The sequence below is a fragment of the Chrysochloris asiatica genome, unplaced genomic scaffold (assembly GCF_000296735.1).
Source record: "Chrysochloris asiatica unplaced genomic scaffold, ChrAsi1.0 scaffold00369, whole genome shotgun sequence".
NCBI lineage: Eukaryota > Metazoa > Chordata > Mammalia > Afrosoricida > Chrysochloridae > Chrysochloris > Chrysochloris asiatica.
The window spans coordinates 1,641,184-1,649,886 of record NW_006408887.1 but is presented as its reverse complement, the minus strand read 5'-3'; positions in this window follow the sequence as shown (position 1 = coordinate 1,649,886).

Genomic DNA, 8,703 nt, shown 5'->3' with positions numbered 1-8,703 from the left:
GGGAAGAAAAAGTACCAACTGAATAGTTGTCATTTTGTCTAGATAGTTCTTGTTAAAAGAGATGGAGATGAACAAGAACACCCACACTTGCAGATAATACTCACTTGACCTGGCTTCAATGACTGGATGATCAGAGCTCAACTAGAAGAAGAAAGAAGAGGGAAATAAAAGAGTAATCAGATGCAATTTGATGAACTTGACCTACACCTATGGATGCAATAACTCAAAAAAGGGAACAAATCTTTACAGCAAGGATCATTCCTACCCCCTCCATACACAGAGTAGACAGGGATGGCCAACTTGGACATTGGCTACCCAAAGTGTGTGTGTGTGTGGGGGGCGGGGGGGGTTGCTACAAAGGCAAGAAGCGATTGACTTACAAACTTTCAAGAGGGAAACTAGATCCAGAGGGCATGGAGGAAGGTAGACTCTCCACTGAGTAGTGTCCAATCTGTCTAGACCGGGCTGATGAAAGGAAATGCGGATAGGTCTCTTGTGATACAATAGTGAATAATTGTTATCAGGATTGATTATGAGGGTTGGAAATGTAAAGGTAGACGTTTTGCAGCAAGGAGGGGAGTGATTAACTTTGCAGTCTAGGAGCAGGGGTCCCTGAGACCATCAAGAGAGAAGAGTGGAAAGCGGGACCCTACCCAGAGAAGCAGTGACACCAGAGATGGAGACAGAGATGATGACGTGGAGAGATGGAGCAGCTGGGGACTTTAGACCCAGAGAAGGGAGAGGGGCTGTGTGCTGACGACCGGGGTGGGGGCAGGCTTGTAGGGTATACCCTTTGGTTGGTTGATGATGCATGGAGGGGATTGTAACCATGGCAATGAAATGATATATGATAGGATGAATGTAAAACTGATGTTCTCCCATGTAAACTATCATATAATTCACAATAAAATATTTTTTAAAAAAGAGATGGGGATGAGATTCTTATGATTCAATAGTGAGTAATTGTTATCATGACTGATTGCGACTGTCACAATTGTAAAGGTAGAATTTTTGTAACAAAAATGGGGGAACAGTTAATCTTACAGTCCAGAAACAAAGGATCCTAGAACCATCAAGGGAGAAGAGCACAAGTGGAATGCGGGACCTTATCCAGAGAAGCAGCGACACCAGAGATGGAGGCAAAGATGGGGGCATAGAGAGGGGGAGCGGCTGAGGACTCTAGAATCATGGGAAGAGAGGGACTAAAAGCTGGTGGCCATGAGGCGGACTTTCAGAATATGCCTTTTTGTAGTATAAATTATTATATATTCCTGAGTGTTTTTTTTTTTTTAAAAAAAAGAGCTAAAGTGAATAGCAAGAAATACTGTTAACTGATGGTACATGGAGGGTAATGTAATCATTGTAATGAACCATGTATGATTTGTTGAATATAAAACTGATGATTTGCCCTGTAAACTTTCACTCAATCCACAATAACAATTTGTGGCGGGGGTGGGGTGGGTGGGTGGGAAGAGTATCCATTGGGGGAAAGGAAATGATCAGACTTTTCAAGGATTACTATAACACTGGCTCTGAATTGACACTAATTCCAGGAGACCCAAATTGTCACTGTGGCCCATCAGTCAGGGTGGGTGCATATGGAGGTCAAGTAATTAATGGAGTCTTAGCTAAGGTCCATCTCACTGTGGGCCCAATGGGTAACCAAACTCATCCTGTAGTGATTTACCCAGGTCCAGATGTGTAATTGGAATAAACACTGAGCCCACACATTAGATCTCTGAAAAATGGAAAAGCCAAGTGTAAACCATTAGAACCACCTTTACCTAGGAAAAGAGTAAACCAAAAGCAATACTGCATTCCTGGAGGGATTACAGAGATTCATGCTACAATCAAGAACTTAAAAGGATTCAAAGGTGGTAATTCCCACCACATCCCCATTTAACTCCCCTATCTGGCCTGCGCAAAAACCAGATGGATCTTGGAGAATGGCAGTGGATTGTTGTAAACTTAACCAGGTCATGACTCCAGTTGCAGCTGCTGTTCCAGATGTTGTTTCATTGCTAGAGTAAATTAATACATTTCCTGGTGCCTGTAGGTATGCGGCTATTGATCTAGCCAATGCCTTTTTCTTAATTTCCATTTCTAAGGAGCTCCAGAAGCAGTTTGCCTTCAGCTGGCAAGGCCAACAATACACTTTCACAGTCTTATCTCAGAGGTAAATCCACTCTCCAGAAGTATGTCATAATCTAGTAGGCAGGGATTGATCACCTTTCCCTGCCCCAAAATAATCACACTGGTCCATTACATTGATAACATTATGCTAATTGGACCCAGTGAGGAAAAAGTATCAATGACTCCAGATTTATTGATACAACAGCTATGTACTATAGAGTGGGAAATTAATCCAATAAATTTCAGGCACCTTCCACCTCAGTGAAATTCCTAGAGGTTCAGTAGTGTGGGGTAAGTAGAGATATTCCTACAAAAGTCAGGGATAAGTTATTGCATCTGGCCTTACCCACAATTTAAAAAGAGGCATAATGCCCGTGTGCCTCACTTGGAACCAAGGGGAGGAAACGGAAGTGGCAGCACTCACTATTACTCCTGGTGATCCACTTTAAAAAGTTTTGCTTCCTGTCGCTACGATCCTATGCTCTTTGGATCTGGATGTTTTAGTTCCAAAGGGAGGAATACTCCCACCTGGAGACACAGTGCTGATTCCACTGAACTAGATGTTAAGAATGCCCCCAGGCCATTTTGCACTCCTCATGCATCTGGATCAACAGGCAAAGAAGGGAGTTACTGTACTGGGTTGTGATTGATCCTGACTACCAAGGAGAAATTGGCTTTTCAATACATAATGGAAATAAAGAAGAATATGTGTGTAATACAGGAGATTTCTTAGGACTTCTTTTATTAGTACCATGTCCTGTGACTAAAGTCAATAGTAAGATACAGCAACCCAATTCCAACATAACTACTAACAACCTAGACTCTTCAGTAATGAAGGCTTGTGTCACACCACCAGGCAAAGAACCACAACCAGCTGAGGTGCTTACTGAGGGCAAAGGGAATATGGAATAGGTAGTTGAAGAAGGTAGTTAGTTCTCAATACCAGCTATGGCCATCAGACCAGTTGTAGAAATGAGAGCTGTAATTGTCAAATATATAATGTTGCTTTTACTATTTTGTATATGTGCATCAAATATTTTTGCATTTTTCATTGTATGTATTTTAGTTGTATCATGTCAGGTATAAATATGACTATATAATTGTCTTTATTTAGCAATTATGCATATGGTTTATAGGGGTCATTTAGGTTTTGTGTCAACTGGTTAAGCCAGGCTTCCAGTGGTTTGGCAGTTGAAATGTGGTGATCCCCTGGTGAGATCTAATACAGTGTAGTTAACTCTGTGATGATTGGTTATAGCAGCCAATCAATTGAAAGTATGTTTCCTTGGAACTGTAGCCTGCTTCCAATATAATAGATACTCAGGCAAAGCTTGCTTGCTTTTCTGCTAGGTCTCGATCTTGTGTCTGGCTCATCTTCCAATTTCTTCTTCTTTGGACTTGAGCCAGTGGTCTGTTTTATTACCTGCCTCTCTGTCTGTCTGTCAGACTTGCCCACATGTCTGCCTGCTGGACCTGCCTCTTGGTTCATTTAACCCAGACTTCGAACTCTTCCACCTCTATAATTGTGAGTCATTTCCTTGATATAATCTTCTCTTTATATGCTTCACTGGTTTTGCTTCTCTAGAGAATCCAGCTTAGGACAGTGTCTAATACATCAAATCTACTTTTGAGATGGTCTCTAAAATCAGGTGGGATATACTCAAGGACATATTTTGTTCTCACGGACTTGTTTTAATTTTCTTCAGCTTCAGCCTGAAGAAAATATTAGCAACTGATAGTCTGTTCCACAGTTGGCCCCAGGCTTGTTTTGGCTGCTGACATTAAAGTTTTCTGGCTTCTCTTCTTACAGATATTGTTGATTTGATTCCTACATATCTGGTGAGGTCTACTTGTATTGTTGTTGTTGTTAAGTGCTGTGGAGTCAGTTCCGACTCATAGCGACCCTGCACAGGGTTTCCGAGGCTGTAAATCTTTACGGGAGCAGAACGCCTCATCTTTCTCCCGTGGAACAGCTGGTAGTTTCGAACTGCTGACCTTGTGGTTCACAGCCCGATTTGTAACCACTACGCTACCAGAGCTCCTTGTTGTTAAATGCTGTCAAGTCTATTCCGACCTATAGCAACCCTGTATAGGGTTTCCACGGAGCAGCTGGTGAGCTTGAACCACTGACCTTGAGTCATCTTTTATATTGTTGGGGGAAAAAAGTATTTGCAACGAATAAGTCATTGGTCTTGCAAAATTCTATCAAGTGATCTTCAACATCAGTTCTATCACCAAGCCATATGTTCCAACTAATGATCCTTTTTTCCCCCCAATTTTTACATCCCAATCACCAGCAATTAACAATGCTTGCTACATCAATTTAAGACTGAAAAAGTGGGGTGAATATTCTTCAATTTCATCATCATTGGCTTTAGTGGTTGTGCATAAATTTTAATAACAGTTGTATTAACTGGTCTTCCTTGTAGGTGTGTGGATATTTTCCTATCATGGACAGTATTGTACTTCGAGATAGATCTTGAAATGTTCTTTTGATGATAAACGCAAAACCACACTTCTTCAATTTGTCATTCCCAGCATTGTTTTTGTTGTTGTTAGGTGCCATCGAGTTGTTTCAGACTCATAGCAACCCTATGAAACACTGCCCAGTCTTGCACCATCCTCAAAATCATTATGCTAGAGCCCAAAGTTCTTGCCACTGTGCCAATCCATATCGTTAAGAGGTCTTCCTTTTTTTCACTGTCCCTCCACTTTACCAAGCATGATGTCTTTCTCCAGGGACTGGTCTCTTCTGATAACATGTCTGAAGCTTGAGAGATGAAGTCTCACCATCCTGGCTTCTAAGGAGCACTAGGCTTTATTTTTTCCAACACAATCTGTTTGTTCTTCTGGCAGTCCAGTTCAGTATTCTTCTCCAACACCACAACTCAAATGTATCAATTCTTCTATGGCCTCCTTTATCCACTATCCAACTTTCACATTCATATGTGGCTACTGATGATACCATGGCTTGGGCCAGACACACCTTAGTCCTCAGACTGATATCTTTGCTTTTGAGCACTTTAAAGAGGTCTTGTGCAGATTTGCCTAATGCGATACGCAGCCTGATTTCTTGACTGCTGCTTGCATGGGTGTTGATTGTGGATCCAAGTAAAATGAAACCTTTGACAACTTCAATCTTTTCTCCATTTATCATGATGCTATGTATTTGTCCAGTTGTGAGGATTTTTATATTCTTTACATTTATGGAAAGCTGTAATCTTTTCTTTTCATCAATATTTTAAGTCCTCTTCACTTTCAGCAAGCAAGGTTGTATCATTTGCATATCATATAGCTTGTTAATGAGTCTTCCTCCTGTCCTGATGCCACAATCTTCTTCAAATAATCCAGCTTCTCAGATTATCTGCTCAACATACCAACTGAATAAGTATAATGAAAGAATACAACCCTGGCATGCACCTTTCCTGGTTTTAAACCATTCATATTCCATTGTTTTTCTCAACTGCTTCTAAGTCTATATACAGGTTCCTTATGAACCCAATTAATTGTTCTGAAAACCTATTTTTTACAGTGTTATACATAACTTGTCATAAACCACACAATCCAAAGACTTTGCATAGTCAATAAAGCATGAGTAAACATCTTTCTGGTATTCTCTGCTTTCAGTCAAGCTACATCTAACATCAGTAATGATATACCTAGTTCCACATCCTTGTCTGAATCTGGCTTGAATTTCTTTGGAAAAATTTTACTTGCATTTGATGTTAATGATATTTTCCTATTATTTGGGCATTCTGTTAGTCATCTCTCTTTGGAATGGACAAAATTATGGATCTCTTTCTATTGATTGGCCAGGTAGCCATCTTCCAAATTTCTTGACATAGATGAGTGAGTGCCTCCAGTGCCACATCAGTTTGTCGAAATATTTCAATTTGTATTCTGTCAATTCCTGAGCCTTGTTTTTTGCCAATGCTTTTGGTACCATAAGTTCTTGATCATATGCTACCTCATAAAATTGTTGAAGCTTGACAATTTCTCTTTGGTACAGTGACTGTTTATTCCTTCAATCTTCTTTTGATGCTTTCTGTATCATTCAGTATTTTGCCCTGTTGTTGTTGTTGTTAAGTGCTATCAAGTTGGTTCCAACCCATAGCGACCCTGTATAGGATTTATGAGGAGTAGCTGGTGAGCTTGAGCCATCCATGTTGCAGTTCAAACCAACTTTGCTGTCCAGCGCATTAACCCACAGCACTATATCAGGACTCCCCTCTGCACACACACACACACACCCTTTTTTTTTTTTTTTTTTTTTGCCCCTAGGGCCTTTCAGAATTGCTGTTTGAGATTTGAATTTTTTCCTCAGTTCTTTCAGCTTGAGAAATGCTGACTGTGTTCTTCCCTTTTGGTTTTGTAACTCCAGATATTTGCACATTACATTATAAATATGACTTTGTGTGCTTGAGCTGCCTTTGGAAATTTTCTGCAGCTTTTTTACTTTATTTCTTCCATTCACTTTAACATATCTATGCTGTATAACAAATTTCAGAGTCTCTTCTGACATCCATTTTGGTCTTTTCTTTTTAATTACATTTTTCTTTCTTCCTGTATGATGTTCTTGATGTCATCCCACTGCTCTTCTGGTCTTTGGTCATTAGTGTCTAACGCATCAAATCTTGAGATGGTCTCTAAATTCAAGCAGGATATATACAAGGTCATATTTTGACTCTTGTAGATTTGTTTTAAATTTTTTCAGCTTCAGTGTAAATTTGCACATGAGCAATTGATGGTCTGTTCCACAGTCTGCCCCTGGCCTTATTTGAGCTGAAGATATTGAGCTTTTCCAATAGTAAATTTGATTCCTATTTATGTTGTTTAGAAAACATATTTGCAATGAATAAGTCATTGGTCTTACAAAATTCTATCATGCAATCTCCAGCATTATTTTTATCACCAAGGCCATATTTTCCAACTGCCGATCCTTCCTCTTTGTTTCTAACCTTCATATTCAAATCACCAGTATTAGCAATACATATATTTGTTTGATCAATTTAAGACTAAAGTTGGTTTAGTTCTTTAATTTCATCATCACTGGCTTTGATAGTTGTTGGGTAAATTTGTGTAATAGTGGTATTAACTGATCGTCCTCGTAGCCATATGGATATTAATTATCCTATCACAGACAGCATTGTATTTCAAGATAGATCTGGAAGTGTTGTTTCTGACAATGAATGTCATAGCATTCCTCTTTGATTTGTTGTTCCCAGCATAGTGAATCATATGATTGTCTGATTCAAAATGGCATAATGCCTAGGATATTGATCTTTATGTGTTTCATTTCATTTTTGATAACTTCCAATTTTCCTAGATTCATACTTCATATATTCCACATTCTGATTATTAATGGATGCTTGCATCTGTTTCTCTTCATTTGAGTTGTGCCCCATCAGCTAATGAATATCCCAAATGCTTTGCTCCATCCAGCTTATTATGGTCAACTTTACTTTGAAATGGAAGCTCTTCTCCAGTCATATTTTGAGAGTTTTCCAACCTGAGGGACTCACCTTCTGTCACTATATCTGACAAGGTTACATTGCTATTCATAAGGTTTTCAGTGCTAACAATTAAGAAGTGGTCTGGCTTTCCTTCTTCCTAGCCTGTCTTAATCTGGAAGCTCCACTGAAACCTGTCCACCATGGGTGACCATGCTGCTATCTAAAATACCTGTGGCATAATTCACAGCACCACAGCAACACATAAGCCGCCACAGTAAGACAGAGTAGCATATGAGTGGTGGTGTGTCAATTATAATTACTCCAATTTACTGAACACCTTCTGTGAGTCTACTACTGCCATGAGAATTTTCATCCTCACAACTGCTAAGCTTTTTCATCCTCACAACTCCCTTTAAGACGGTGTTCTCATTTTTGCAACATTTGAGAAGAGACTCTGGCCTTCAAGCCCTTGACCAGCAGAGGGAAACCTGGAGAGGAAGGGGTGCCAGGGACAGTGCTGCCTGGAGAAGTCTGTTGGTCCTCATCTCCTTATTTATCCGAGGGAAGGCAGTGCCCATTGATTTTCTGCCATAGAAGTAAGGTAAAAGCCATGAGGAACAGAGTCAGGGATAAACATAAAGGAACTATTTCTTACAACTTAGAGGAGCTGTTACCAGGAAAGCTGAGAGCTCAGGAGGCAGTAGTAGGGGTGGAATGCTAGATCTCAAGATCCTCCGAGTCCCAACATATTAGGAGATTCTCTAGCTCTTTGGGCCAGGGGTGGGGAACCAGACACCACACCCCATGCATGACCAGACCTTTATGAAGAATGTTCCAGCAAGACTTGCACTTCCTGCTGTATTTACTTTGCATAAAGCCTCATGTTCAGGTCTTTGGCCAAGTTTGGGGTGGAGGGAGACCCGACTCAGAAAGGGATTAGGCTGTCATCTCACAAGATTAGGAGAGGGTTCCTGGCTTCTAGCATTGTAAGTTTCAGCAACAATAAACATAGCTTTCCCCTAAGGCGCCTTTCTGCACAACTGCAGCCCTCCCTGGCCCCATTGCCCAAGTAGCCCTGCACCACCCCAGGCTGCAAGGAAGGGAGCCTCCCTCCATC